At 41.3% G+C, this 6,450-nt stretch overlaps 1 non-coding gene across 1 annotated transcript; it reads left to right on the forward strand.

Annotated features, from left to right (window-relative positions):
* The first annotated feature begins 5,983 nt into the window (after positions 1–5,983).
* LOC150054752 (U6 spliceosomal RNA) lies at positions 5,984–6,089 on the forward strand. Its single transcript, XR_016537760.1, has one exon. It is a non-coding gene; the product is annotated as a U6 spliceosomal RNA (small nuclear RNA).
* The last annotated feature ends 361 nt before the right edge of the window (positions 6,090–6,450 follow it).

A 6,450-nucleotide genomic window follows, 5' to 3' on the forward strand; every position in this document is an offset into this window, starting at 1 on the left:
CTTTCTCTTCTCATTCTATTTTTTTCTTTCTTTCTGGTATATGTTAAGGACAGAATCCCTTGAAAGATAGCTCCATAAATTTTTGTTTCTTTGAAAGCCTTCTATAGCTAGCAACTTGTTTATGTTCAAGGCTTGCATATAAATGTTATGTGTGATACTAGTTCAAGTCCTAAGAGAAGAAAACAGCTGCCTGTGGGATCAAGGGGAGCCTTCTTTGACCTAGGTCACTTGTATACTAACAACAACAATAATTTTAATGTCTCTTACGTTTTAATTAGTTTGTCTTTGGGAGACAGGATTTCACTTTGTAGCTTAGGCTGGCTTTGAACTCATGACCTTCTTTCCTCAGCCTCCTGGTTGCTGGGATTGCAAGTGTGAACCACCATGCCTGGTTTTACCTGTTACTTTTTACTTGTTCGAGAACATTTCTGAGCTTTGATACTGGTGTATTCTGCTCCCTACCACACTAGTGGCTGTGTTCCTATTCTGTTCCCTGTGGTTCTGGGGCTCTATTTTTCTGTGCAGGGATAGTCAATCTTCTCCAACCATGGCCATTTAGGATATCCTGAATATCTCTGCTTGCCTTCTCTCAGTCGAGGGTGTTTCTTTCTTTTTTACTTTTCTAAATGTTAGTGCATCAGTGGATTCCCCCAAAGACTCAGTGATGCAGACTTGCAATTTTCTGATTTTGCCTGTGTTCACATTTTCTAAGTTTTCCCTCGCCTAATTGCTTTCGATAGTTATTTTTGCAGTCTTTATTACTTTCTAATTGTTTTAATGTGGGTTTTTTGGCCCCTCCCTCTTTCTTTTCCTCTAGTTTCTTTATTACAATAGTATTTCCCTACAAAACAGACTTTTGGATTTTATGAAGCAAAATCAATAAAAAGAAAGGTAAACTTCTATAGGATTACTTTAAATTTTTGTCTTCTCTCCCAGATCCAGACAGCTCATCTATTTATTTACTGATTTAACTATCATTTCAGAAAACTGCCCAGTGGAGGATCACAGGGTGTCAGTTATCTTGATGGAGGAGTATCACCTAAAAGAATTTTTGGTTCTTCCAACAGGATCCTGTTCTGCCTCCTGAGTTCAAGTTCAGTGCAATTTCTTCCGAGGCTAGTTACCATGTGCTCAGCTGTGAGGTGGACATGGAAGGAGGATTAGACATTTACTGTCACCCTCAGGGATCCAAAGAGGCTCTGCAATAGGTGAGCAGCTGAACTCATGGGTATGCTGTGTGTGGCCTGGCCTGCTGTACCTACCAGCAGGATGTCTGGCACCTCACACATGCTCTGTGTTTATTCACTCGAAATGAATTACAGGTCAGCCCAGGATAACAGACACAATGGTGCGGATTTGAAGTCCATCACATACCAATATTGGACAACACTTGATCGAGACTGTCCAATGGGGCTACACCGGGGATGGGTCACTGCTGACTTACATCAGCTGGAAGATGTCACAGAAGGAATCTTTTGTGTTGGCAAGGAGCGTGAAGTGTGATATGCAGGCGAGGCTATGTCTTTGCTTGCTAGGTTAATCTTTTGAAGTGCATTAGTAGCTACTCAGCTTTCCATCCTTGTAATGAAATACCTAGGTGGTTCACTTAGAAGTTCATGTGGGTCACAGTTTCGGGAGTTCCTGTTCTGATTGAGTTGTTCCCCTTGTGGTGTGTCTCTGGTGAAGCAGCATGCCATGGCGGAACTACTACCTCAGGAACTAAGAAGTAGAAAAAGAGGAAGAGCCTTAGCCCCTCAAATCCCTCCCACAATGCATCCTCAGTAACCAAAGAACCTTCCATTACGCCTACCTCTTATAGGTCTATCACCCACCATCTGAGAGAACCTTTTAGACAACCAGAAATTCAAGTTGCAATAGTAATAGATGCCAAAGAACCACACAAGGCAATAGTCTGAAATTGAGAGAAATTCAGCCTCCAACCTCTCACCCCAACGAGTCATTGGAAATAATGTTGAGGCATTTTTGGTTGCTATATCTGGGCAGGAGTGCTGTTGGCATGTAATACCAGTGTACAGTAGAGAGCACAGATAGTGTGTCTGGCCATTAAAGCATAGGATACCTCTCCAAAGACTTGGCTGGCTCAAAATGTTGAGGGTGATGGCTTAGAAATCCTGATTTAGGGAAATTGATTAAAAATGGATTAATTCCTTATGGCATGGAATTGGGAGTATTTCATGGCCAATAGTGATTGGAAGCCAAGGGTGTAATGATAGGATAATCTTGGCCTCTTTCCTTTTCTCCTAGATGCTTTAGTATGTACTTCAGGGCAGTGTTCTCCTTTCTTCTTGCTTTATCTTTGGCTTAATATGACCAAAGAGCTAACCAGAGAACTCAGGCATGTTGTTTGGGGAGAGAAAAGAATTTGGAATGGAATCCAGGTATCTTGATTCAAGATACACTTTTGTCCTTAGGCTTTCTATGCGGCATTCCTTGCATTAAGCTTTGTGAGTTATTCACCTGGTAGGCATTGTCCACCAGGTAAGCATTTTTAGAGGGGTTTGATGGCTGTTTTGTTTCCCTTAAGAATATCAGCAGGGTATAAAAGTGCATTTTCACAATAATAGTCCTTACTCCCTGTGCTATTATTCGCTCTCTGTTAATAAGCATTCTTTGGGGAAAAAAAGGTTCAGAAAAATATTTTAGTGGTAGTATGTCTAGGATACTACTGGGTTAAATGAGTATCTGTCTGTAAGACTTCTTAGAGCTTTTATTATTCATAGAGAGGTTTAGAATTTCCTAGAGGAAAAAGTAGTGTACTGTATTCTCAAACTTAATTGACCATGGGAAACATTTTGTAGAACATGTATCAACAACTTACTTTGGAAAACACTGTTTTGGTGGAAATATATGGACTGTAGCACCATGCCACGGGCAAATCTCCTCCACTACCCAAGCAGCTTGCTTCTTTGGGTGAGGTGTGTAACTTTCTGAAACCTCATCTTCCTCATCTGTAAATTGTATCCATAAGTAATAATACTTGCCTTACAATGTGTCTAACTTTGTCACCTAATCTCATGCTTCTATTAGTTCAGTCACATGTTTCATTTTTTTTCTTTTTTGCAGATGTGAAAGTCTTACTGGGCTAGACTCCAGAAGATATCTTATGATCTTTGTATCCTCAGTTCTGCCCCTAATTCCAAACATATATTGGTACTCAGTAAATAATGATGTTTGTTGAATGAATCATTGGGTAATGGATACAATGCATTTGAATGATGTTATTTTTCACATGGCTCCTCCTTTTATCTTCCTTCTGGATAAAAACTTATTGGGAGAGGTAGGCCATGGAATGATAGGGACTTTTACCTTAACACATAAATGGCTTGAGCACCCATGTGGGTTCATACTCAGTGCACTTAACACTTAGTCCTGGTGTATCTGGGGCTCCCTTAAGGAAAATGTGCTTCTCTATTTATAACTTTATGCCACAAGATAATTCTGGCTCATAATCATGTGAGTCTATCACATCCCCATTCAACTTGAAGCCTTAGCCCATTAGGCAGGAAGGGATACTGGTTTCTTTGACATCCTTAACTCTTGCCTCTTTCTTCTTGAAGAAAACTGGGGCTGGCAAGGGGAAATCCAAAAGCTAGCGAGATCTTCCTGGGAGGGTGATGGAATCTGTAGCTGTTTCCATGTTGATGATTGCTGAGAGAGACCAAAGTATGTTCATCGGTGAGCAAACAACAGCCCATATTAATCTTTTTTTTTTTTTTTGGCCAGCCTTGGGCTTGAGCTCAGGGCCTGAGCACTGTCCTTGGACTTTCTCAAGACTAGAGCTCTATCACTTGAGCCTCAGCATCACATCCAGCTTTTTTCTATGTATGTGTACCGAGGAATTGAACCTGGGTCTTCATGCATGCAAGGCAAACTCCCAGCCCCAGCCCATATTAATCTTATGAGCAGTATTTTCCTTCTTTCTTTCTGGTCGGTAGTGTACTTGAACTCTGGGCCTGGGTGCTATCTCTGAGCTCTTCAGCTCAAGGCTACCACCCTACCTCTTGAGCCACAGTGCTGCTTCCAGTTTTCTGGTGGTTAACTGGAGATAGGAGTCTCATGGACTTTTGTCTTGGGCTGGCTTTGAACCTCAGATCTCAGCCTCCTGAACAGCTAGGATGAAAGCCATCTGTGAGCCACAGATGCCTGGCCTGAGTAGTATTTTCTAAAGGAAATGACTTTGAACTCATGTTTTCGGCCTATGTGATGGTGGGCAAGTTTCCTGTGTTCAGGGTCCAGGTTCCTGTGTCGGTAATGAAGACATTTATGTGTTCCTTTGGCTTGATAAGCCAGAGTCAGAAGCAAATAAAGCTGAGCTGGGGGAGAGCCTAGACTTCAAACCTTTTCCGTGCGAATCAGAGGGCAGAACAGAGATCAAGGTTTGTGGTTTACTTGAATCACAAAGCGTGTGCAGAGCCCCAGGTTGAGTGAATGAACCCATTCTCATTTCCCTGTCAGTGTCAGACAGCTAATCAAGCTGTGGATAGCCAGTGTCCATCCATTCCTGCATAACGATTACAAGAAAGCTGAATTCGAATTCACTAATTACTCTCCTCTCTGTTTTCTAAGGAATGATCTAGTGAGAGCCAAGACAGATCTATGCATGAGGAGGGCTGTGTCTGAGAACCTGGGTGGCTCCAGAACGGAGGTGGGGCAGTCACATCCAGAAAAGGAAGAGTGGAAGGGGAAGGAGGGAGTTAAAGGGTGAACATGGTTTCTGGAACTAATGAAAATTGCTCAGTCGGTGTGTGATTTATCAGCATTTCTTCAGGATTACTGCATGTACAGGGCTAATAGGGGATGAAAGAAATGTTTATCCAGGGATAGTAGCTGGAAGGAAAGGATGCTTGGAGTCCGTTGGGGCTTCTGTTTCAACTTGCTGCCATTATCTTTCAAGCCAGGCCTCTGCATTTTCTGACATTTTACATACAGAATTATATTGGTTGAGCTACTGTGTGATGTTTGATTTCCTATTTTCCTATCTATCCAGTGGTGTACAATCTTACATTGGGACAAAAAGGGTGAGTGTAGACACTAGTGATACTTGATTTCCTTTTGTATCATTGCCTGATATGCATGTTACCTAGTAAGGATGGGTGGTCTAAGAATCCTTTGGAAGCCAGGTGCTGTGGTTCATGCCTGTAATCCTAGCTACTCAGGAGGCTGAGATCTGTGAATTGAGGTTCAAAGCCGGCCTGGGCACTACAAAACCCATGGGACTTTTATTTCCAATTAATCACTAGAAAATGGGAAGTGGAGCTGTGGGTCAAGGGTAGGGTGGTAGCCTTGAGCTGAAGAGCTCAGGAACAGTGGCCAGGCTGAGTTCAAACCTCATGATCTCCCCCTGCAAAAAAAAAAAAAAGAGAGAGAATTCTTTGGAACATCACTCTAGGTATATTCCTACATATATCTATATTCCAGGTATATTCCTCAGCAAGTAAATGATTTACCATTCCTGAACTAGGTGTCCTTACATGGTTTCTTCAGTGCTATAATTCTAAGATTATAAGATTCAAAATGATTTTCACAAATCATTTTATTATTCAATCAACAAATATTTATGGATACTTATATGTATTAAACATGGCACTAAATGCTGGGTGAACAAAATTGATTTAGCCCCTGCCTTGTGGGAACTCAGAGATTATAAGGACTTTGACAAATGTTTTATGTTATATTCTAGTAACTCTTAGTATGGTGCAGAGCAATCAAAAGAATCTGACAGTGGGAGGGGAAAAAGTAGATGCTATTAAGCACCTTGGTTGGGTAACACATAAATCTGGTATCCAATTCAATTCTTACCACCACCTAATGAATTAGGTAATAGTCACAGTTTACAGATGAGAAAAATGAGATATGCAAAATTAAATTGCTGAACATCTAAGATTAATGAGGAGTTAAAGTTGAGATTTGATCTTGAGTTAATCTAAAGCCAAAGACAATGCTTTAAATGATTCTTTTGGGTGCTCTCTTTGGTAGTGCATATACTGAAACTGGAACAAGGAAGAGAAGGATTAGCATGGTTCCTGAACAAGGATGACACACAAAATCAAGAAGCATTCCAGGGGTGGGAGTTTGGCCTAGTGGTAGAGCACTTGCCTAACATACAAGAAGACTGGGGTTCGATTCCTTGGTACCACATACATAGAAAAAGCCAGAAGTGGTGCTGTGGCTTAAGTGGTAGGGCTCTCGCCTTGAGAAAACCCAAGGACAGGATCAGGCCCTGAATTCAAGTCCCAGGACTGGTAAAAAAGAAACATTCCATATTTTTAAATAAGAAATAAAAAGTTCTTTTGGAAATACTGAGGTTTGAACTCCGAGCCTTGCAGGTCAAGCCTTGCTTGACCCTTGTCCTCAACCCTTTTTGCTTTATTTTTTCAGATAGTAGGCAATGTAGATCCTGATCCTCCTGAATTCACATATCACATACTT

This window comes from Megascapheus bottae, chromosome 14 (genome assembly GCF_031878675.1).
Source record: "Megascapheus bottae isolate mThoBot1 chromosome 14, mThoBot2.hap1, whole genome shotgun sequence".
In the NCBI taxonomy this organism is placed as follows: Eukaryota; Metazoa; Chordata; class Mammalia; order Rodentia; family Geomyidae; genus Megascapheus; species Megascapheus bottae.